Source organism: Miniopterus natalensis, chromosome 1 (assembly GCF_054644295.1).
Source record: "Miniopterus natalensis isolate mMinNat1 chromosome 1, mMinNat1.hap1, whole genome shotgun sequence".
Lineage (NCBI taxonomy): Eukaryota > Metazoa > Chordata > Mammalia > Chiroptera > Miniopteridae > Miniopterus > Miniopterus natalensis.
In genome coordinates, this window is record NC_142081.1 from 178,698,076 (window position 1) to 178,721,041 (window position 22,966).

General features: G+C 44.4%; 1 protein-coding gene across 5 annotated transcripts in view; it reads left to right on the plus strand.

Annotated features, from left to right (window-relative positions):
- The first annotated feature begins 1,814 nt into the window (after positions 1 to 1,814).
- Positions 1,815 to 22,966, plus strand: part of APBB2 (amyloid beta precursor protein binding family B member 2) — a 301,532-nt gene continuing 280,380 nt past the window's right edge. For all 5 annotated transcript variants that reach the window (XM_087827688.1, XM_087827708.1, XM_087827703.1 and 2 more), the window contains exon 1: positions 1,815 to 2,018. The gene's annotated coding sequence lies outside the window, so the exon portion shown is untranslated. The remainder of the gene's footprint in view (positions 2,019 to 22,966) is intronic.

A 22,966-nucleotide genomic window follows, 5' to 3' on the forward strand; every position in this document is an offset into this window, starting at 1 on the left:
GTGCAGAGGCCCGGCCCCAAGGGTGAGAGCGCTTCCATGGATGTCTCGGGGGCAGTACCGGTTTTCCGTTGCAGGCGGCAGCGACGTGATGGTTGGCCTCCAGTGGGTCGGAGGGAAGCGGTGCAAACGCCCGGAGCCTCTCGTCACGAGGCGGCTTCCCCTCGCCCGCCGTTCCCCCAGCGCCGTGGTGAGCGCGGCGGGGTCGCCTCGTGGACTTCCCGCCGCACGCCCGGTTCTGAGTGATCCTCTGAAGGCCGTGTGTCCACCTAGGTGGACTGTAAGCTCCATGAAGGCGGGGCCCGGGCTGCTTTATTCCCCGCTGTCCCAGGCTTGCTGTAAGACCTTGTGGATCAATAAATTCTCATGTTCGGAGGAACAAAGTAATTCCCACCTGAACCGCTCTGAGTCCTCCCTTGGAAAGTAAGGACCAGCTTGTGTGAGTTTGAGGAAGGCGAGCATGCTGAGATTTGGGGGTAAGGGCGAGCGAGGAGGGACCGTCAGTTCGTTGTTGCCATGAATTTAACTTTCAGCATAATCTCCCTGAAGGAGATCATGGGTAAGGCCGTGTGAGTGTGCAGAGCGGTGGTGGTTCTCCAAGCGTGGCCCTCAGACCAGCGTCGCCTGGGAGCTAGTTAGATACACAGATGCTTGGGTCCCACCGCAGACCAGGCCCACCCAGAGACTCTGGGCGTGAGACCCAGCGCTGTTTCCATGAACCCTGCCGGCGGTTCTGACTCAGGCTGGAGTTGGACGACCACTGCAGGGGAGGGGCAATCCTAAGGATGCTTTGGGGATGTCATTCAGATCTCTGGGAAGAGCACTGATTACCACTTACACGGTGTCCATACTTATCAGGACCTTGCTTGTCTGCTTACAATTGAGTTAAAGGTAATTTTCCTGGGGGTGAAAAGGAAATTATGCTCTGCCCCTTCCTCCTGGAGATGTTTCTCCCCTGAGGTGATCTTGCTGTGATTGTCACATTGAGGAATATAGGCTGTCTCCCAAAAAATGTATATGTACTTTAACAGCTGATCTATTACATTTTGAAAATGAAATGCGTGTTTTTAAAAAAATATGTATTGATTTCAGAGAGAGGAAGGGAGAGGGAGAAAGAGAAACATCAATGATGAGAGAGCCGTTCATTGGCTGCCTCCTGCACATCTCCCACCAGGGATTGGGCAGCAACCCGGGCATGTGCCCTGACCAGGAATCAAGCTGAGATCTCCTGGATCCTAGGTCAATGCTCAGCCGCTGAGCCATGCCAGCGAGGCATGAAATGTATTTTAATAAACACTGCCTTTATAATTATTCAGTGTGTGTATAGTTTGAGGGGACCCCCATAGTGCGTGTGTGCCTGGCATATACCTAAGGTTCTGCGTAAGGAGGCAAAAGGAAGGATGTCTCCCTTACAAGTAGCAGCTGGGAGGGTGTGGGCAGCTCTCATCTGGGGACATTCTCCCATCACAAGGGAATGCAGACATGTAGGAGAAAAGACTAGCCAGGGATCAGGTTACCTAACTGCTTTTTAGTGCAGACAGACGCCAGGCCACATGGAGGGGATACCCGGCTGCTCCCTGACTCCCGGCATTGGGTCTCCACACCGTAGGCCCCACTGCCTCCTTGCCATCCTCCCAGATGATGGGGGGACTGAATCCCAGAAGCCCCGCAGCCTCTGCCTGCAGAGGTCGCGCTAGGAGCGCGGCCCGCCCCCTCCGCCCCCTCCGCGCCCTCCGCCCCCGGCCCCGCCCCGCCCCGGTTCGGCCCCCTCCCGGCCGGCCCCTCCAGCCGCTCCTCGCGCAGCCGCCGCCAAAGCCTGGAGAAGTGGAATCTCGCCGGCGTCGCTCCCTGCGCGGGACTCGCGGAGCGGCACTGGGCATGCTCAGTCGCCGCAGCCTGTCCGGGTCTCAAGTAGGAAGCTCGCGCGCTGCGCCCGCAGCTGATCGGGCGCTTCTCGGAGGGTGAGACTGGAGCAGAGCCGTGGGGCACCGCGCCCGAGGCGAGCACCGTGCGCACCAGCGGTGAGCCTCGCTTTCTTCCTTGCTTTTGCCCTGCACCCCGCGGCGGCCCAGGAGTGCTGGCGAGAGACCCGGGCAGCGGCGTGCGGCGAGTGGCTGCGCGTCGTCCCAGCCGCCGCTCCTGTGCTCCCGGATCCGAGGGCTGCGCGGCCACTGCCACCCGCCCAGCCGCAGCCACAGCTGCAGCAGCTGCCGCCGCATCTGCAGCGGGCGCCCGCTGCGGAGTCCCGTGCGCCCTGCGCCCGCGCCGCAGGGCCGGGTGGCGCGGCAACTGCGGGCTCACTCCTCTTGACTTGCATCCCTCCTGCTTCCCGGTGCCCTCTTTCGCTCGGCAGCCGGGGCTTGGCTGGGCCTGGGGCGGCGGAGACAGGGCTGGAGGGGGTGCGCCCGGGTGGGGGCTGCGGAAGGGAAAAGTGAGGGTGGGCGCCGGCGGGGAAGAGCGCACACCCCCTCGCCCTGGCACCGGCCTCCGCCGTCGGCTGGGCTCTTCCTCCCGGGGCGGCCGCGCGCTCCTGCCGGGGAGTTGGAGACGGGGCTGGCTTCTCGGGGGTTCAGAGGCCAGCCCCTGTGAGATCAAAAGGGGAAAAGTTCTTTTCTCCCCTCGGAGGCAGAGAGCGTTTTAACTAGAAAATGGCTGTGCGAAGGGACCGAATCAGGAAAGCGGGCCATTGGGTCCAGAAAACCCCTCCGCAGCTCGCGGGGCGGAATGGGGGGTTGAACGCTGGAAATGACATGTGTGTGAGCAAACCTTGCAGGACCCAGGCAGGGATGCGGAGTCCCGCAGAAACAATGAAAGGTGGTCTCGACATCGGGTGCAGAGCGAGCGAGCTGAGAAGTCAGGGGCGAAGGGCCCAAGGAGCATGGGACTTGAATTAAAAAATTAATAAATTGGAGAAATCAGATTTAGAGTTGTGGCCGTTTTGTAGTCAACTGCTACGCGGTTTACAGGCTCGACCGTCACAAGCGTTTTTGGTGGGATGAGTGGTTGGGGAGAGCCAAGACTGAGAGGAAACTAAGGTCAGTGTCCGAAGCTCCGACAGGACTGGGCTCTGAGAAGGCACAGATTGTTTAAGAAGTCCCTCAGCCGCTGGCTTCACATTGTGCCTGATGACAGGTGAAATACCTGAGGGACTATCATAAAATGATGCCGGCAGTGGTGTTCGAATTCCAAGAAATGAGGAAACTTGTGAGGCCGGCATTGGTTTGTCATTTGTTTTAATATTTCACTGATTTAAAAACAGTGGCATCCTGACCTGTTGTTCTGGATTTGGGTCTATTGAATCTTTGATTGATTTATTTTTTTACCCTTGTCATGCATTTATATTTCAAATCTTGCCCTCAAATGTCCATGATAATTAAGAGCATCTGAATTCCTGTAGCTGGCTGGCCTTTCAGGAAGAGACGATCCTTGAGAGGGGATTTCTTTATAGCAAGTAGGTAGCAGCTTTGTTGTATTTTCAGTTTGTAGCTTGGAAGCAGTATTTGCTCAACACTTGTTTATTATAACTTGCAGAATCCTAGAAATGGTACTGTTTTGAAAGGATGACATTTGCCAAAAGAATGAGGAACCTCCACGCTGGGGGAAATGCTGAGAGAACACAGGTGGCAGTAGAGTACAGTGGGCTGGTAGTCAGAATACCAGGGGGGGAAGCAGATGCGAGGTTTCTATGCCATCCTTTTGTCATCGCCCTGAAAATTCACTCAGGGTCTTCAAAACGTGGGATGTTCCTAGGTGTTTGCTCAGAGCCTTTGCGACTTTGAGAGAGGACTCCAAAGTTTAGATTCTTTTCCAGGGAAGGTGTTTATGTCTTATGCTGTTCCCTTCCAAAAAATATTTTTAACTAAATAAATTGCCTCCGTGGAACCAGCATGATCCTGCTTTCTGAAACTTTTTAAAGTGGTAGTGGAAAAACTCAGTAAGCTTAAGTGAAAAAGACTGGTGGTTTACACTTAACTTGAGTAATGTGCATACTGATGGCAAAGTTATTTAGGAAAAGACCACTAAACATTGTGAGATTCCACCTGTACAAAGACAAAATATCTTAAAACTGTTACTCTTTTTATGTCAGGTTTAAACTTTTGATGACTGTTTTCTTTTCCTGCCACTAGAGAAACAATAAACTTTGAATTCATTCCCCCCCCACCCCAGTTACAGCAGGAATTAATACTGAAAACTTTGCCATAACATTAGAATAGTGTTATGTTGATTACCCTGAATTCAGGATATCTAAATTTGTTTATTAAAAAAAATGCAATGTTGTCTCTGCCTTTTTTAGCTACACTTTTAAAATAAAAGAAAATATCCTGGTGATACAACACCTTAAATTTTCCAGGAGTGGAGGACAGACTTTTAGGAAAGTATAGTACAAAGGTATTTCTGGTTATGTGGGTGATACTTATTTTCCTGCCCTGGGTTAAGGAAACAGCATTTGTTCAATGCTTACTATGTGTCAAGCCTGCTGTTAAGCTCCTTACATATATCATCTAATGTGTCAGTATCTTTGACATAAATGTCAGCTTCCCAAGAAAACCCCTCTGAGAAGGTGGGCTGTTCTTTGATTTCACAGCGATAGAACTTTAAAGTGTTAATTCATATGAGAATCTTCAACTGGCTTTATTATTATTCAATAAGCATTTCTTGTAAAACATCTTCGATTTGTGATTTAGAATTAGATTTGATTGGAACAGCCTATCCTCAAAATGATTTGAAAATTTTTTAAGATGCTTCCATCCAGATTTAAAAACTGTTTTGTGTACTTTTCAACAATGTTGTACTACCATACCAACAAATAAACTCAAATATAAGGCAAATAAATCCAGATTACCTACCTTCATTTTAATGTGTTTTTAGTGCTTATTCTGCATGTTGATATGTGATGATGGCATTTCTCTCAGTTGAAATGGTTTTTCAGAGGCAGAGTGACCGACTCTGCATAATTAAGGGTCTAGTGGAATTTGGTGGAAAGACCATCAACCAGGGGATCCCAAGACTTGCCTTCTGGGCCAGGCTCATCCACTACTTTAATTTACTGTGTGACCTTGGAAAGTGAGTACATTTCTCTGGGCCTTAGTTTTTCCTATTTATAAAATGTGGGAGTTGCTGTAGAATACACCCTCTGGGTGTCTGTGGGGTTCTTCTTGTCCCAGTCCAAGGGTCTGTGATATAGCCATTCGAGGAGGAGGGACTTCATTTAAAGTATTCGACAAAGCCGATTTTGTGTTTCACTAAGTCTGTCCTGTCCTGCTTTCTTGAATGCCCTTCCTTTTTTGGCCAATTCCTGCCTCCCTTTTAGTTGTTATTTGTTAAAGAGTGATTGTCCTAAAATTAATTCTTTGTGCCCCTACCAAGACTAGGTAGGAGATAAAGTAATGATTAGATTTGGGTAAAGCACATTGAATATTTAAAACTTTTATAGCATCTTCTAAGGGGAGACACTGCTCTTGGGCATTCTGAGAAAGAAACCTCCATGGGGGCTGCAGAGGAGGGTGTCCTGTGCCTTGGTGGCCAGGGCCCACCCACATGACATTTTGGCAAACCTTTCCCAAGTCACTGTCCTCTCACTTCAGCCCTTGATCAGAAAAGCAGCCCTTGAGGCTTACTATGATCATTTCATGTTAACACCATCGCTGGGTTGGGAAGGTGCCCATGGTCAGCTGTTGGCAAGGTCATGAACTTTTTTTTTTTTGGCAAGCTATGATGATGAGGCAGAGAGCAAAGGAAACCCATCCCACTTGGTATTTTTAGTGCACTTTGCTTTCAAAATGCTCACAGAACTCAGCCTCATTAACCTTTAAGTGAAGTAGGTGAGGAGGTGCCAGAGTTGTCATCCATATTTAAATAATTGATAATGAATGGACAGTGAGTCTGGGGCTTCTGATCATAACCAGGCTCCAGAGTTTACTGGGCCTCTGCTAGGAGTGGAGCAATCACTCTGAACACGAGATGGGAGCTGGAGGAGAGGAAGGACAGAGCAGGCTGAAAGTCAAGTCATCACAACTTGGCAAGAAGTAAGGAGCCTGAATCTGCATTAGAGGCCTTTGGGTGTAGAGTTACAGGAGGCACTCCCTTTCTACATAATCTTATTTCCCTCATATGTGAATCTTACCCAGTCTTCTAAGCATTGAACAAATGCTAGGACAGGCGTTGCTTTCACCGTCAGGAGACAAGTTCCAATGTATAATTTATTGGTATATAAAGTATATAGTTTCATATGGACAGAGGGGGGAAGAGAACATTAAATAAAAACGAATGGTACCGAATTATGATTAAAGTTTTTCTGTATTGTTTATTAATGATTTGATAGTGGTTATAAATAAAATGAACCGTTCTGTCCTTTGCCTCTTACAGGAATCTTGCAAAGTTTGGTCTGCTAGATAATAACTGAGGTTTTTGGAATGTATCTCTACTGCAAAGTAAGCTTTGGGAATGCTTAGAGTGAGAAGAAGAGTGGTTTTGTTTTTTCCTTTTAAAGTTGACTGAAAAGAATGCAGGTTTGGAACTGAGCTAGAAGTGTGCGCTTAGGAGGACGAGGCTGGGGAGAACGTGTAGGGCTCCAGAGAGAAGGGAAATGCCCTTCTTGAAGAAGGAGAGCATGGCATTACCGGAGGTGTGGGATGCAGCATTTATAAGGCCGCTGCCCAGTGAATCAGAGCTTGGGTTCTGTACAGTTTAAAAGTAACCGTGTCTACTGTATGCAAAGCACAATACTAGGCCTGCTGTGGTTGTCTACTGATGACATTTTCACTGTCCCTATCAAAATGATAATGATGACAATACAGTAGGTGTATTCAAATGAAAAGATACATAATTTTCTCTGAGATTATACTTTTCCGATTTGGGGGTGAGATTTCTTTAATGAATTGATGGGAATATTTTTACTTGGCAGCTTAATGGCCCATGAAGTGGATAAGTCTGGGAATTCAGGCCTGAGATGTAGACAGCCCTGCCCTCGGGATCAAGTTGAGTAGTGGAGGCCAGGTCAAACCAGAGCTTGTGGGTGGGCTTGATGGGGCCTCTGGGCCTTCCAGGAATGTAGTCACTGGTACAGATGCAAGGTCCTAGGAACTGAAAAGACTAATTTTGAAAGTGCTCTGGGAACCAGCAGCTATTTTTGAATTATAGCCTAAGAATGACAAGGAAAGCGCCAAGATGAAACATGGGGATCTGAGAGAGCAGAAGGAACTAGTGAATCTTAGCAGGCCTCACAATGCTGGATCTTGATGTTTGTTTCATTGCATGCAGGCCTGTTTCTGCCAAAACAGCACACTTTAGCAATTAGGGGTTGGTGATTCTAGGAAATGCTGATGGAGTCAAAGCCAAAGAACCAAGAGTTGTGTAACTGGCAGCTTGGTTTGGACCACTACAATGTCTTACCCTCCAGGGTGAGCCTTGATGAATCTCTAGAGGAAGCTTAAGAATAATTTACTCATGGAATTGCAAAACTTAAGTTATTTCTGAGTTTTAAATAGTAGCTTAAGAAAATAATGTATTACTGATAATACTTTAAAAATCTGTGCTTAGTGACCAGACCAGTGTGGCTCAGTTGGTTGGAACATTGTCCCGTTCATCAAGGGTCTTCGGTTTGATTCCAGTCAGGGCATATACCCAGGTTTTGGTTTTGACCCCTGGGCGGGGCTCATGAGGGAAACAACCAGTCGCTGTTGCTCTCTCACATCGATGTTTCTCTCTCTCTCCCTCTTCTTTCCTCTCTTTTTAAAATCAATAAAAACATATCCTTGGGTGAAGATTTAAAGAAAATAATCTGCTTAGTGATATCTGGATTTCACTGGTCATAATAATATACTATTAATATTATTGTGGAGCTCCTATTTTGTACTAAGAACTTTACAGCTGATACTTTATTTAATTTATACAAAGCACTGTGGGACTGTTCCCATTTTAGAGATAAGGAAACTCAGGTTCTTTTTACACTAAGGACTGCACAGTGAATGATGATGCTTGCCCTAGAATTGTAGTCAGTGCAGAGGAGTGCCTGGGTTGCTGGGGGACTGACTGGATGAAGCAATAACACTTATTAATTAAGGGTCCAGTATGTGCCTCGTGTTATCCAGGAAACATTTCTCTTAGTTTTTTGTGCTACCTCCTTGTTTCCTCTTGTGTAGGTGAGGAAGCCTTGGTTCCGAAAAGTTAAAGGACTTGCCCAGTTCTGAACAAAGCCTGTGTTCTCACTACACCATGAAACCTTCCTAAATTCAGCATTTGGGGAAAAGGTGACAATTTCACCTTTCATTCATTTTCAAAATGGATGTTCACCTAAATCTTCATATTTCATGGTGGAACTATTTCCTCTAAATTATGGTCCCAAAGTGCATTGCTTTCATCTGAACACAAATTGGGTAGTAGGGAAATCCAGATATAATTGCTAAATATGTCTGAAACTTGGGGTTGCTGTATTGAATCTCTCTGGGCAGATTTCCAGTCTAGAATGTTTCTGTTGTAAATAAATTACACCGGAATCTGAGTTGTCTTCATGTGCCAGTTATGAGGTGATGTTGGGATGACAGAAATTTCTGATGACTGGAAAAAGATGAGGTGATGATTTCAGGGCCTCTCCAGCAGCCCCACGGCTGATGAGAGTTCTGGCTGCTAGAGTGGTGGGTCTGGAGAAGGGGACCCTAGTATCCCAGATGATGGCGCCTCTCCTTGGGAACATCCAGCGTGTTCCTGGGTGCTGGCTCTGTCCTTACCTTCTGATCTTCATTTGGTTTCCCAAGTAGATTTTTGTTCTGGGCAAGACGCAGTAGACCTGCCACACTGAGTATCCCAGTTTGCTGGGCAGCATTTTTGTTGGTGGAAGTGAACAAATTAGAATTTCCTTAGCACGAACTAGGTTTCTTGAGCTGATTCATTCCTCAGTGAACTAACGCAACTAAATTTTTTAGTGTAATAGGCAAGGCATGGGCTTATAGTGAACTCAGGGGGGTATAGGTACTTCAGAAGCACTGATTCATCCTTAGATTCTTCTCATGATCTGACCAGAACCTCTTATCTTTCTCAAGAACCAAGTTTTATTTCTTTATACTTTTTTCAGGTCCCGAATGAAGACAGAGATGCCTTCGTTTGGTAACACCCATCTCAGCTTCATTTGTTCATGCCTTTGTTCGGCAAATGTTTATTGAGCACAAGCTTTGTGCCGGGCACTGCATGAAGTTCAGGAAGACAGAGGGAACGTGCTAGAGCGCTGGTTGTAAGGTGCTGCGAGAGCGTGTGTGAGGTTCTAGGGCGCGGAGAGGAGGGGCTCCCCACTCCGCTGGAGCAGGGAGGCTTCGTGAGCAGGAGCCGTGCCGGGGGACTTCCAGTGTAAACCCCCACTGCAGAAAACCCTTCAGCTGTCTCCTTTTTCGTTTCTCCTTCACTCAGTAGGACTGTTGTAGCCAGTTTCTTCTACCCAGGATTTGCCACTCTTTCTATAAGGGACATAGAGATTTGGCCTGTCAGATCTCTATAGCAGTGGTTCTCAAAGGGGGCAAGATACTGCTGACATCTAGTACGTAGAGGCCGAGGGTGCTGCTAAACATCCTAACTGCAGAGGACAGCCCCGTGCAGACCGAGGTGGTAGGGATTTGGAGGTTAAAAGCCAGACTCTTAGGGTTCCAATACTGCTCTGCAGTTGAATGGCCATGTGACTGTGGACAGCGGAATTATACTTGGACAACAGAATTTGCGGTGCCTCAGTTTCTTCACCCGTAAGTAGGAGTGATAATGGTTCCTATAGAATATGGACATGAGAAGTTCATGAATTAATATATGATACATGAACAGTACTTGGCACGAAGTAAGACCTTAACAGTTATTTTTACTTTTAAGCGAAAACTTTAAACTTTGACTCTAAAGAGCTTGAGTTTGGAGACTCTGGGGGAGCTGAGCTTGTGGCACTACCTGGCAGTAAGTGTTGGTGTAAGAATAGGCCAGTTTTTGTTTCTCTGATTCCTTTTTGTCCGTGGGTTTTATTTTCCACTGTTTTCACCTCTTGATTCTAGGACTTTGGGTAGTTTTGCCTTTCATCCCTTTTTCCCACCCCAGGAACCCAAATTTGTGCCCTTGATGAACCTCCCCCCAGAGGGCTAAGAAATATATTTATGATTTTCCTTGGTGCTGTCTATTTTGGGAGTAGTGAGAAAACAGGAAGCAGGTCGGGGAGATGCTGCATTACTTCCTGATTGTCACAGCTCCTTTCTCCATACGATTCTGTGCAGGATCGAGGCAGGTGGTAGTGCCTGCGTAGAAACTCTTCCTTCTACACCCACCAGCTACACCCCCAAGTTAGGTGCCTGCTGCTTCCAAAATACCCTGTAATTGGGTCACAACACTACTTGCCTGCTTGAAATCATTTCTAAAAATCAGAGCAAAGGCACAGACCATGTCAGTGGGATATGAAGTGTCTCTATCCTTTACTTTGAGGCTTCGCAGATGTTCTGGAAACTCAAGACAGCAAATTTGTTATCTCAAATAGGTGGCAGTCTCTCTGTGGCCTAGACCTGTGCCTTACTTTCATTTGCAAAAGTACTCAAACCATAGCCCTTTCTGACTTTCCAAAGGAAGATGAATTTGTGGATTTCACTCAACAGGCCAGATTTACTGTTGAATTTTCATAACATAAGTGACTTGAAAAGATTTTCATTCACTGGCTTGAATGGTCACAGAAGACTAGAGAAAAATGAAGTTCAGTTGTTTTAGCTTTCTAATTCCTTCCCCAGGACACGGTCACCTCTCCCCTGAATGAGAGCAGTGGCCTCTTGGTGGCCTCCCAGCTTGTCCAGCTCCATTCATTCAGTTTGGCTTTCCAAGTGCTGGGGTAGGCGCTGTTCCAAGTGCTGTGTGTGGAAACTGACCAGAATGGCCACTGCCTCTGCCTGCTGGAAGCTGTCAGCCTGTAGGGAAGGACTGACAGCCAAAGAACTAACTACGGTAAAATCGGATGTGTGCTACCTGGAGAAGTACTCAGTGCTTCCCAGGCCAGTACCTGCCCTGGTTGGGTGTGGAGGGTGTGCCAAGTAAGGCTTCCCAGGAATAGGGATGCTTAATCCATCCCACAGTGTGCCTGGCACCCTCCATCTCTGCGTCTGTGTGAGGCACCCCTGGCTGCCAGCTCCCTCTGGAGCCCTGCTGTTCCTGATGGTGTGCCTCTACTTTCCTTCTGACCACTGTCACATCTCACCTAGGAGTCTGCAGCTGCCTTCTCTGTGGCCTCTCTGTGTGTGTTCTCTACACTGTCTCCAAGGTGATCTTCTGAATCTTCTGCAAGTCTGGGTATGTCCATCCCAACCCTTCAGGGGCTCCTTGCTGTCCTTGGGGTGAAGTCCCAGCTCCTTGACACCACAGCGACACCCTTCATGATCTGCTGTGCTCTCTCCCCCGTGCCCTCAGCTTGAACCACGCTGTTCTTACAACATGCGGGGTTTTCTGTGGCCTCCAGGCGTTTATCCTGTCTGTTCTTTACCTGCTTGACTTCTGTTCCTCATTCAGGAAGTAGCTTAATCATCAGCCACCTCAGTGTGCGTCAGAATGACTTGAGGGCTGTTAAAACACACAGTGCTGGCCCCACCTTCAGAGTTTCTGGTTCTGTAGGTATCCGGGGTGGCCTGATGAAAGTTTGCACTTCTAATAATTCCCCAGGTGATGCTGCTGATCTGGGGACCACACTTGGAAGATCACTGGGGCACATCATCAGAGCGTGACTGGTTCTCCTTGCTCCCACCGTGAGCTGCTCACACCCACTTACATCACATCTCTTGTTACACTGCATTGCAGCCCTTTCTTGTCATGGCTTCTCTTCTGGTCTATGAGGAATTCACTGTTGCCTCTTCATCTTTGTGTTCCCAGGACTTAGGAAGTCCTGTGTGCTCAATAAATATTTGTCAAAGAATGAGTATATGAATGAAAAAGAATTTTGCCATTGAAGGTTTTAATAAATATGCCCCAGGGCATTTTCAGCAGCTAGTTTTCTTGAGAGTTTACCCCCAGTTATGATGATGTAGTCTTATAGCAGGATTTTAATGAGATCAGCATGAGTTTGGTTAACATAAGACCCAGTTAACTTTGTGGTTTTGTGTCCAAATTCCAGAAGGGTCTAAGGGAGGAGCTCACTTTAAACCCATTATTGTTTCTGGAATGACTCAAAAGTATGTAGTTTAAAAATTTTGTAGTGGCTCAGTCTGAAAATATGTGTCCAAAGGAAATGCAGATGTCGTTTAATTTAGCAACCATAGCATAAGCATGGTCTCTTTATTTGAAATAATAAATCTATTGAACTGAAACTAAATATAACCAGATGTATAAGTAATCATTTCTTCAAGCCAGAGGGAGGGTTAGCTAGGTTATTTCACTTATTCATTCTGCATATGTTTATCGAGCATCTACTATGTGCAGTAGGCCTTAGGGATATGGCAATGAGTTAAACACTCTCTGCTATCTTTGTGGGAAGTGCTATAAAGAAAATAACAATGGGTGATGTGATGCAAAGTGCCTAGTGGGCTCCTTTAGATCAAGTGGTCTGAGTGGGTAACTGTTAAAGATAGATCAAGTGTCCTGAGCATCTTCTCTCCCCATTAACATATTCCAGGAAGCCTGCAGAAAAGGAAATTAACTTCATTTAATTGAGCATTTTGCACAATTTCCCTGGAACTAGTGTTTCTTGATTGCACACCTTGGACAACCAGCTCTAAAGGTACAGCTGGATAGGTACTCCAAGTGATGGAGACTTCTCTCTACTCTCTACCTTCCGCTCCACCTTCAGCGGCTTTCTGATCATTTTTGGAGACTGCAGTACCTTTGGCAGGGACAGGATCTCTCACGTTGGTTTTCCTTGTGCCTCGTGTCCAGCTGGTCACCTCACCGACTTGGGTCCCAAGGTAAATGACATGTAGAGTCCTGCAGGTTATTGTTCATTTGCTGCATCAAGAAATAGCTGGTTGCAATGCCACATGAAACTCAAACCAGTTTTGTACATGCTTTGCCTCAATTTAACGAAGAATGGTTTTTTAACTTGTTCAAATTATGACGTCATCTATCTTCTTTTGGGTATTTAGACATTATTTTGGATGTCAGCTGACCCCAAATAGAAATAGGGCGAGAGGACTGACCTGTCAGAGTTGTTAAGGGTGAGCATTAGGTAAAAAATCAGCTTGGGCTCAGACTTGGTTAACACTGTATTGCGTTTTATTTACATTGTGGAATCTTAATCCCAACTTAAAAATATTTCATATTTCCTTTTGGTTGAGGTATGTTTAGTTTTGGTCCTTCCTGAAGGCAGAGCAGATGGTCTGGGTCTGTCTTTTTGAAAGTTTTGTTCTCTGATAGTTTTTATGGTTCTAGTTTGGCACAGCAAGCTGGGAAAGAGACAAGGTGGGGAAACTCACAGCCCTGGTTGGTGTGGCTCAGTGATTACAACATTGGCCCACACACCTAAGGGTTATGGGTTCGATTCCTGGTCAAAGGCACATACCTGGGTTGCAGGTTCGATCCCGACTCTGGTTGGAGTGCGTGCGTGAGCCAACCGATCGATGTTTCTCTCACATTGATGCTTCTTCCTCCCTCCCTCCCTCCCTCCCTGAAAATCAGTGGAAAAATTATCCTCAGGTGAGGATTAACAACAAACAAACAAACAAACAAAAATAGGGGAGAAGGCCCTATTCTATGCTTCTGATTTTTTAATGCTTGGGGCAGTGTCCAGAAAGATGTTAGGGGACTTAACTGAGAAGAGGTTTTAAAGACGCTGCAGATATAGATGGAACAGCCTGGAAACAGTCCACCCAGGAAGGGAGTCAGGGCTGGAGTGCTAGGGAGAATTCAGGCTTGGCATCCCCAGGGTTCCTGTAGCTTTGGGAACCTCAACTTTAAATTTGGAATGAATGGTCCTTTTGGGTCCCCCTTGTTGGGGTGCTCTGTTTTCACAGCCATGCTCTTCCTAATGAGACAGGAAATTCAGTATGAACAGTGGGTGTGTTGGACACCATCACTGTGGGCAGGGTCTCTGTGATTTCATCATCTAGTATCCTAAAATCGGGGGAAAACTCCCGAATTTAAGTGAAGTGTATTCCAATGATTTAGCAGAAAGTGCAACCAAAGTAACACTCACTGCTCTTACTCATGAGACTTAGCAATTGGGTCAGTGTCATTTTCTAAAAATGTCCTTTTTTCCAGGACTTGAGGTTATTTCTACTAAAATAAATAAAGGAAGTCTTGCATTCCATCAACTTATGTATAATTGTCTCCTGGTCAAAGTCATCTCTTGCTGGCTTGAGTTTTATTTCAGCTTAAGTCATTTTCCTTTAGTGGTACTAGATCCTGCTGTTATATATGTATATATATTTTTTATAAGCCACAGATAGAAATAAGAAACAAAAATAAGGTGTGGAATTTTTATCTTTTCTCCCTTTAATTCTGAGAACATGTGGATTGCAAGAAAAACCAATTAAAAAACAACAACAACCTGAGGAGACTGTTGACTTGTGGCTTTATTATCGTTATTTCCTCTAAAGAAAACAGGATTTTTATTAGATGTGCTATTTTCCACTGAGAGATATAATAGTGGTGTGGATGGTTGCATTTGGAGTTTATATACATTTTTACTTACCATTTAAATGATTTTGTATGAACAGTTGTAAAGGTGTGACTTCCTTCTACACTAGCTATTAAACAATATGTTACTGTCTTGCCAAGAACAATTTTTTGATACTGAAGTGAAACTTCAGGCAATGTTAACTTATTTTTATCATAGGAAAGCTCGGTAGATACAAGTTTTCATGAAGGCACATTTATTTTTCTTTAGTGTTGACCTTGAAACTTAACTTTTGAAATGTTTGCAGACATATCATGTTGATAGATGGTTAAGTGAAAGAAGGAAGATACTCAATGTGATGTAATTATAAATGTTTTATAAAAATGAAGATGGACTGGGCTCCAGGGTGTGATTATGGATGATTTTGTTGGTTTTCCTCTCTCTTCTTCCTTTTCAACTGTCCTTAGTGTTTTTATATCCTTTTAGAAATGAGTAAGTAAATGGGGGGAAAAATAATTCTCATGTGTTCATTTTTATTTCCTCTAGAGGATGTGTATTTCACTGTGTTTATTCAAGGAGACTAACTGGGGAAAAAAGAGAACTGGCCTTTACACTTAGTGAAATAAGCCAGTCACAAAAGGATAAATATTGTGTAATGTCCTTATGGTACCTAGAACAATCAGATCCATAGAGACGGAAAGTAGAATGGTGGTTACCAGGGCCTGGGAGGAGGGGGTGGGAGGTATTATTTAAGGGGTCCAGAGGGTCTGCTGGGGGAAGATGAAAAAGTTCTGAAGATGGATGGGGGTGATAGTTGCCCCCAAACCTGAATGTGCTTAATGCCACCGAACTGTACACTTAAAAATGGTTAAAATGGCAAATTTTGTTACGTATACTTTACCACAATAAAAAAGAAAAAGACGTTTATCCTAAATAAGAAAAGAAAAAGGGAACTGGTCCCATGTCCTCACTAACCCGGGACTGTGACCCAAGGAGTCTTGCCTTATTGTCAATTTAGAACCTGAAGGAAGAATTAATTTTCATTGGACTGAAGCTGCTCTGGGCATGTCCTAACCTTGGTGCAATCTGCAACTGGGACCTGAAGCTCTGACAAGTGGGGAGAGCACAGCCCCCAAGAGCTGGAGAGATTATGGGTGCCACTCACTTGAACCTAACACTGAGCTCCTGTCTTTTCAAAAGCATTTTTTTGCGTGAAACTAACACTGACCCAGACAAGTTTGAAATTGTGAATGGGTATGCTGTACAGCGGGCATGTTTGGGGCCATGTCTATTATTGACTTCTACTTTGGAGATGAAATCCTTTGGCAAAAGTTAATCTTCATTGGGATGTCCTCAAAAACTGGCACCTTTCCTACTTATTCTGTTGAATGTACCCTCAAAGCCAAGCAGCTAGGTGGCCTCACCTTTCTTTTGCCTTGTCCATGTTGTTCTAAAGAGAATATAGGTTTTATTCTGGAGTCTAGACAGAGCCGAGTTTTAGTTCGGGCCCTGCCCTGGGATAGGTGGAGGTGGGTGGGTGCCCTGCCTGTGCCACAGTTTCTCCATCTGTAAAACATCTAGAAGGATACCCACCTAGTTGGGAGGGTTTACTGTGATAACATGTGGAAATGATGCTATAAAGTAATCAAGATATTTACTTTCTTGATTTCCTGTTGGTGAAACAGTCAGTAGGTTGACCAGGCATTCTAGATTAAGTTCACATTTGTTATTGTGCCGTAGAAGATGGCCCTTGATCAATAATTTACATACTGTTTAGGATTAAAATATTTTAAAATAATTCTTTTTGGAAAGGCTGATGGGAGACATTTATAATTGGTAGTAAGTTTTTAGTGTTTTATGTTCAACTCGTGGTGTTGATTTTTATTGTTACCTTCCCCCTCCCCTTTTAGTATCTTCAGAGAATGTGGATGACAGTCCCTCGGTGTGTTTGATGCCTCTGATGTTTGATAGGCTCGGAAGACCGATACTGTGGTTTTGAATCTGGGTTAGTCTATCTGCGTGGTGACCTCATCTGTAGGAGGATCCTTTAGAAATGATAAGGGTTAATGTTTATTGAGCACTTACTGTGAGACAGTGGTCACTGTGACAGATGTGTTACATGGAGGATATTGTTTGTCTCCACACCTCTATGAGGTAGCTGCTGTGATTAATTATCCTCAAAACCAGGCAGGGAAGCTGGGACTCATCAAGGTTGTCCAAGGGCATACAGCCAGAGCAGGTGGTAGGATTGATCCAAATATAGATTATGAGGACAGAACTCGATATTGAAGAAGATACTCTGTCAATGTGAATCCAGGCTCCCTCCCCCTATTCCCTTAAATTAATATTTTCCTAAGACACAAGAGCCACTAGATTGCAAAGTTGGGACTTCCCTAGGAGGGTAGAGTGTCTAAGGAACAACAAATGTGAGAAAGCTCATGTCAGAAGCACAGACTGTATTTGGTTGTAATTGTAGCTGTTTTGCATTTTTTTCTAATTGCTTTTTTTAAACAAAGAAAATTTCTACACTCTCTGTAGGGTGATACATACTTTCAAAGGATGTAATTGGGGATCTGATGTTTTTCTTTAGGAAAAATCAGTTATTTCTCTAATCCTTGAGCATTCTGTCTTGAGAATGCGCTCAGTATAATTACAAAGGATAAGCTCCCGCTGCCTGGGGTAAGCAACTGGCCATCTTGAAATGTTCTGTGAATATAGTAGCCTGAAAATTGCATTTTAATGTGGTATACCAGTAAAACAGAGTTTTACTTGCTGAGTTATTCCATGTTAATAATGATCTATTTCTCGAGGAAGTCTGTTTTATTTTTTTAAAAACATGGGTCATTTGTTTCTTCCAGAATAATTGAACTGTCCTTTGGAGTAACCTGTTAGTGCTTCCACTTCTACTTGAGTCAGGATAACTGATGGAATACAAGAAAGCAGATCAAATTTCAGGTCGAAAATTTGATTTTAGGAAATATCTTCTCTACAATGTTTGCTTTGAGTAGCTTTGGCCTGCAGCGCATCCTGACTTAAATGCTATATCTTAATATTTAAAATGAGTTAAGTCAATTTATGTGGTGCTTTTCACCATCTGTGTGATGTTAGCAAACTGTGGTCATTTATTCAGTTATCAGTGATGCCATCCAGAAAATAAAAATAAAAACAATTTCAAAGGTAATTCCTGAGTAGTGGGTTGGTTAACAATTATTCAGGCTAGAGAATTTTCCCAACTCTATTTAAAGGGCTAAATTCTGAATTAGTCTTTTTGGAAATTTCTGGCTGCTTCCCTAGCATACAGAGAAAATCAGGCTGCCAGTGTGTGGAGAATATATTTCTCATGATTAACAGATGAACAAAGCACTATTGATGTTTAAGTTTGACACTAGACTCTAGACTAGGAAGCTATCTAGAATGGGGAAAATTTGAAACACGCTTGTTTACTTGAATACTTGTGTACTTCGTTTACATTTTTCCATGAAGGCTAATTTTTGTTAATCAAAATTTGAAGGTTGCATGTAATCTTAAACCATTGGCTGTAGACCCCAAAGAATCATTAGCTTTCTGTAAGGAAGAAGGATCTCGTACCCTTTGGGACAGTATGGATGGACCTGGAGAATATTACGCTAAGTGAAATAAGCCAGGCAGAGAAAGACAAACATCACATCATCTAGCTTATATGCGGAATCTAAAGAACTTAAACTGATGAACAGAATAGATTCAGTGACATGGAAGCATAGATCAGACTGACGAATGTCAGAGGGATGCAGGAGGGTGGGTGGATGGGTGGGTGGAGGGCGAGAGAGTAACCAAAGAATTTATGTGCATATATGCACAACCCAAGGACACGGACAGTGGTGGGGAGGGGGACTGGGGAGGGGGAAGGAACGGGGTGGAACGGGTCATTGGGGAGAAAAAGGGACATCTGTAATATTTTAAACAAACAAAAAAAATTAAAAAAAAAAAGAATAATTAGCTTTCAAAGGAGATGGGCACTTCTAAGAGTCTTAAAAATAAAATAGCAAATGATTTCACTGTTATAGGATATTGTTTAATTATTGTTCATTGCTCAAAATTCAAAGGTATTGCCTTAAATGGGAGAAATGGAGGTGTAGAATAAATTAAGAGTGCGGGAAGGTAAGCAGATTATAAGTATTTAAAAAAATATATTTTTCTGGTATAGTAACTGGTTTCTATTCTAGGAAATACTTGCCTTTTTGTGATAAACAAAGTTTCTCATTACTTAAAGTATGTTTACATTTTGGTTGTGTTCTCTTTACCTTGCACGTAAAGAAACCCTTGAATCTCAGCCGCTGAGCATTGACCTAGGATTCAGGAGATCACAGTTTGGTTCCCTGTCAGGGCACATGCCTGGGTTGCGGGCTTGATCCCCACCGGGATGGCAGCTGATGTTTCTGTCTCTCTCTCCCTCTTCCCTCCTCTCTCTGAAATCAATAAAAACATATTTAAAAAAGAAAAGAAAAGAAGGAAACCCTTGAATCTCAAACCTTTAATCTTTCCCTTACTCAGAGGAGTGATTGAGAATTGGCAGTTCTTCATCAATCAAGAGCGTAACTGGTCATGGAAACTGAGTCATTCCCTGTATCTCTGGAGTCAGTTCTATACAGGCTATCTGTTGTGGGTTGAATTGTGTCCTGTGTTCCCCTGTCCCCCACCAAAAGATACCTTGAAGGCCTAACCCCCGGTACCTGTGAATGTGACTTTATTTGGAAAAGGGTCTTTGAAGATGTCATCAAGTTAAGAGGAGGCCATACTGGAACAGGATGGGCCCCAATGCAACAAGGCTGGTGTCCTTATAAGAAGAGGGCAATTTGGACACAGAAACACGGGGGGAACGCCATGTGAAGAAAGAGAGACACCTACAGGGAAGAGAGACGGCTCTGCAAACGAGACAGAGGTTGGAGTTATGCAGCTACAAACCAAGGAATGCTTGGGGCTACGAGAAGCTGGGAAAGGCTGGGAAGACCCTCCCTTAGTGGCTTTGGAGCGAGCCAGACACACAGGTAGCAGAATTCTAGCCTCTAGAGCTGTGAGAGGATACATTTCTGTTGTGTTAAGTCATCCGCTTTGTGGTTATTTGCTATAGTAGCCACAGGAAACTGCAGGACTTTAGAGTTGGACTGCCTCCGTTTGAATCCTGGCTTCACATTCTAATGTGAGTTTGGACAAGTTATTGGACCTCACGGAGCCTCGGTTTCCTCCTCTATAAAATGGCTAAAAAAGAATATCTTCCTCATATAGTTCTTTTGAAGATAAAAAAGATATATGTGTAATACTTTGAACAGTGCCTGGTGCTATTATATGTAGAAAACAAACAACAAAAACCCCCCAATCATCTTAACACTAAATAGAAGTTAACTTGCTCCTTCAACAAATATGTATTAAGCTTCCTTTTTAATGTCGGGTCCTATGTGAGACAGTGAGTGTCCAGCGTGAACCAGGCCCTCATAGGTCCTTCAGGTGATCATCCCTACTGTTAATGTGAAGAAAAGTGGATTCCATTTGACATTTTCATGGGCAAGAATTGGGTGTAACCTTTCCTCTGGGTCTGGAGAGTCTAGTGCAGAACCTGTCCTGGGAATGCCGTGGGTGTGGAGCCAGACTGCCTGGGGTCAAATTCTGGTTCTTAATAAGCTCTGACCTTGGGTGATAATAGAATTTTTAACTGTCTCTGCTTCAACTTCTGCAAAATGAGGACAATAATAGTACCTTCCTCAGTAGGATTATGGTAAGCATTAAATGGGTTAAAATACATAAAGTACTAGAATAGAGCTCTTAATAAAGTTATATTATTAAATGAACCCTGAAAGATCTCAAATTTGTGAATTCATTCATTCTTTTGATATTTATTAAGCATAGAGAATTCAGATATGAATCAAATGCAGCTTCTTTCCACACAGAACTCATAGTCATGTTGGGGGAGATTTATTTATTTACTTGTTAGTGAAATAGCATATAACAAAGACGGTGGTGGAAAGTAGAAAGAGCATGGTTAATTCTGGGATTATTAGGGACGGTTTCCCAACCATGAGTTTTGGAGGTTGAATAGGAGTTTTCCAGACAGCAAAGAAAGGAAAGAACATTAGGGGAAACAGGAGCAGTATATCCAAAGGCAAATATGGGAGACACCCAGTGGTCACTCACAGTGATGTAAGAGTATAGCATCTGGAGCCAGGATTCAAATTCTGCCACTTATTGCTGTGTGACCTTAAGCTACCTTCTTGACTTTTCTGTGCCACTGTATTTTTATCTTTTAAATAGTGATAACAGGCTTTGGGAGGATTAAATGAGTATATTAATTCAAAGTGCTTAGATCAGTGATTGGCCAAAGTAAGTGTTCAAAAAGTAATTCATTTTAATTAATGCCGTTACTATTGTATTTGCTATTAGAAGGCAAGGTTAAGAAGGCTCACTTAATATTCTTTTTTAAAAAAATATGTTTTTATTAATTTAGAGAGGAAGGGAAAGGAGAGAGAAACATCAATGAGAGAGAAACATCTATTGGCTGCCTCCTGCACGACCCCCACTGGGGATCGAGCCCACAACCTGGGCCCGGGCCCTTTCCGGGAATCAAACTGGGAACCTCTTGGTGCATAGGATGATGCCTAACCAGCTGAGCCACAGCCACCAGGGCTCACTTAATATTCTTAATTGAGTGCAGTTATTCCTGTGGACTTGAATAAATGCTGCGACCTTGGGTCCATATACTCTCTTGAAAACAGCTTTCACCATTTGAACATTGTGAAAAAAAATGTAATGCATAGTGTTTAAATAGAGGAAAAAATGATTAAAATAAGTCAGACATTGGCACAAAACGATGTATAGATTGCTGATTAGGCAAAATTTAAAACAAACAAATCCAGCATGTTGAGCCAACATGGTCTTATTTTTGAATCTGGTGAACCACCTGTATCTTTAAGTGATCTGTTTAAAGATGATTTGGGTTTGTTGTTAATTATCTCCAAATTCAGAGCACAGCCCGCTGGGGGTGCTGCCTCACTTGGCGTGTGTTCAGAGGTGAAGGGAGGCGTGCGGCCTCAGGATTTCTTTGGCTGCACATCTCAGAGTTGTGTGTGGATGGCAGATGTGTGATTTCAGCCATGGTCTCCCATTTTATTTGTTTAAGAAGGGTCATTTAAAATTGTGGTTTTCTTTGATCATGGAAGTAAGGTGACATTGTTATGACCAGACTCAGGAAAAAAAATAAAAAGTAAACATCGCTGGAAATTTTAACATTTGGAGGTAATAATTGTTAACACTTGGGTTAGAGCCTTTTAAGCCTCCTCTCGCTTTTGAACAATAGCAAGCCTTTCTTGACCACAGGGACAGTGAAGTCCAGCGCCGGACGTGGGGCAGACTGGTGAGTGCCGCTTGGGGAAGATGCCTACTCAGAAATCATTATGGAAAATCCAGGGCAGAACCAACATAATAGTGATTATGGGATTGTTTTACATTAAGTAGTTTAAAATGTTGGTAAAAATAAGTGGCTGGGCAGAGGTTATATCTATTTATTAATTCGACATATTTATTGAGTGTCATCTAGGTGCTAAGAGTACAGCGGTGAACGCAGCAGACAAAAATCCAAGCTTTTGTGTAACGTTCACCCATTGTCAGGATTCTAGACAGTAAGTAATTGATATTAAAAGTGCTGTGGAGGAAAGAGCCAGACTGGAGGGGTGGAGAAGGGGGGAGGGACTTGAAGGAGGAGATGTGATTTTAAATGGTGGGGTGGGAGTCAGAGAAGACTTTACGGAGAAGGTGGTGGTTGGCTCACGGCTGTAAGGGGCGAGGGAGGATGGCCAGCGCCGCGTCCAGGAGCAGGAGGCCCAGCACAGGTGGACCCAGGTGAAGGAAGCGGGAAGGAGTAGATGCATCAGGCAGGTAAACGGGGGGGGGGGGGGGGGGGGAAGGGGGGGAGGTTAAGGTCGTGAAACATCCTGCAGGGCTAGTGAGGTCATCGCGAGGACCTTGACTTTCTCTCCAGTTAAGATGCGAAGCTGCTGTAGGGCTCCCAGCCAAGGGTAACTCTGACTTACGTTTCACAAGGGTCACCTGGTGACTGGTGAGAATAGACGTTAGGGGTGCTGGGTGGACTCAAGGAGGTCAGTTAAAAGACTGTCGTGGTCATCTGGATTGAGAGATGGCAGAGAGTCGGACAAGGGTGGTAGCTGCGGAAGTGGTGAGGAGCGATTGGGCTCTTGGTGTATTTTCAAAGTGGAGCCAGCAGGATTCATTGGTGGGTTGAGTGTGGGGGTGACAGAAAGGGAGCAATCAAGGATGATGTGAGGAGATTCGTCTGAGCAGCTGGAAGTGTGAGGCTGCTCTGAGTTGAGGTGGACAAGACTGTGGGCGAGTGTCACGGACTGAATGTTTGTACCCCCCCCCCCCCCAAATTCATATGTTGAAATC